The sequence below is a fragment of the Primulina tabacum genome, chromosome 10 (genome assembly GCF_025594145.1).
Source record: "Primulina tabacum isolate GXHZ01 chromosome 10, ASM2559414v2, whole genome shotgun sequence".
NCBI lineage: Eukaryota > Viridiplantae > Streptophyta > Magnoliopsida > Lamiales > Gesneriaceae > Primulina > Primulina tabacum.
The window spans coordinates 25,457,647-25,459,524 of NC_134559.1; positions in this window are offsets into that span (position 1 = coordinate 25,457,647).

The window sequence follows — 1,878 nt, forward strand, 5'->3', positions numbered from 1 at the left end:
ATTATGATTTACTCAAAGTGCCGAGAGAAGCATGGTCAGCACTTGAGAACGACGCTACAATTGTTGCAAGATGGAAAGTTATTCGCTAAGTTCAGCAAGTGCGAGTTTTGGCTCGAGAGAGTGGCGTTCTTAGATCACATTATTGCATATTTTCCATTGCATATTTTCCAAAAATGCATGGGAAATTCTTCAAAAGCACTTTGAAGGATCTGAGAGTGTGAGCAGAACTAAGCCACATATCGGAAGTTGAAACACTCGTGATGGAAGATGAATCGAGAGAAGAATTGAAGTATGAAGAGGTTCCCATTCGAATCAAGGACCAAGTGCTAAGACGACACAACATTTCCTATGTCAAGGTACAATTGTTCAATCACACAGAAAGAGAAGCTACATGAGAATTAGAAAAAAGAATGAGAGATCAATATCCTTATATTTTCGAAGACCAAATCAATCCAAGTTTCTAAAATGAAACTTCTCATAAGAAGGTAGGGATGTAAAATCTGCAATTTCCAAACCCTGTATTAATTTGAACTCGATTTTATTTATATTGAATTATCAAAAATTTTATTTGATAAGCATTGAAATTATCCAAAGTTATATGCTAAATTAAATCCTTGTAGATTAAAATTTAAGAGAGATATGGAGATATTGGATATATACATACATATATATATGTGTGTGTGTGTTTCGAAATTTATATGTATAATTTCGAAATAAGTAAATTAAAATACAAGATAAAGGTTTAAGATAAAGGGAGATTATATAAGTTACTAGTATAACCTCATATTTTCGAATTTATAACATATTTATGGATATATATATTTTGCAAATATATATCCAGAGGGATGGATGAAAATCTACGCGATAAAGAAAATTTATGCATATAAAATTCAAAAGTTTGCCTAGCAAGGATCGCGATTTGGCTTGTCAAGAAGACCAAGGTTTCAAGAAGATCAAGATTCCACAAAATCAAGAAGCAAATCTTGAGTGCTATAATTAAAAACTCTCTAGGAAGAATTCGAAAATTTAAAGACATAAGTTAAGTTATACTGCAGAACAAAAAATCTTCCAGTTATTGGAAATTAGACATGAAATTATAATTCCATGCCTAGCAGGAGTAGATTTTCGAAAATCCTATCAAGGAGGTAGATAAGAGATGATAATTTATCCTAGATTAAGAATCTAATTCAAAAGTTTAAATGTAAGGATAATACATGATCTGGATAGCATATACACTCCTATAAACAGGGCATCACTCCATTTGAAAATATTAAACGTCCCAAGCTCTCAAATTTTTTCGAGTTTTGCTATCCAATATTTTTGAAAATCCTCTTCTAAGTGCTGCTGCAGCCATCAAAGTGTTGTTCACCTTCGGAAAATAGTTTCTAACTCATTAGACTAATTAAAATCCAATCTTCAATATTCTGAATATGCTATCATATGTTGCGAATGACATATCCAAATTTCCCCCAAATCCAAATGGTTGATTTTTCATTAATAGCATTCGAAATAAAACTGCTCAGATTCTAGGCGAGAACAATATATCTATGGTTTTTTCGTCCACAAACAGGTCAAAACATCTTCCAAACCCGATATCCACTTTTCATAATTTAGTTGACTTGCTGTGAACGTAATATGAAAATTTAAGCTCGATCCAACAGTTCAATAAGTCAAAAAGAATCCTGCAAGGCGACTGTTTTTAAGTTCAAAGTGTTACTGTATTTTTGAAGTGTCGTTTGTGTGATTCTTCTGTGGTTTTCGATTTTTCAAGTAATAATAATATAACTGGGCTTTCGTATATAGTTTGACACATTGCTCTTTTAAGTGGGCTTATGTTTTAAAATAATTTGTAAATGAATTGTTTCAGTTGCCGAAATT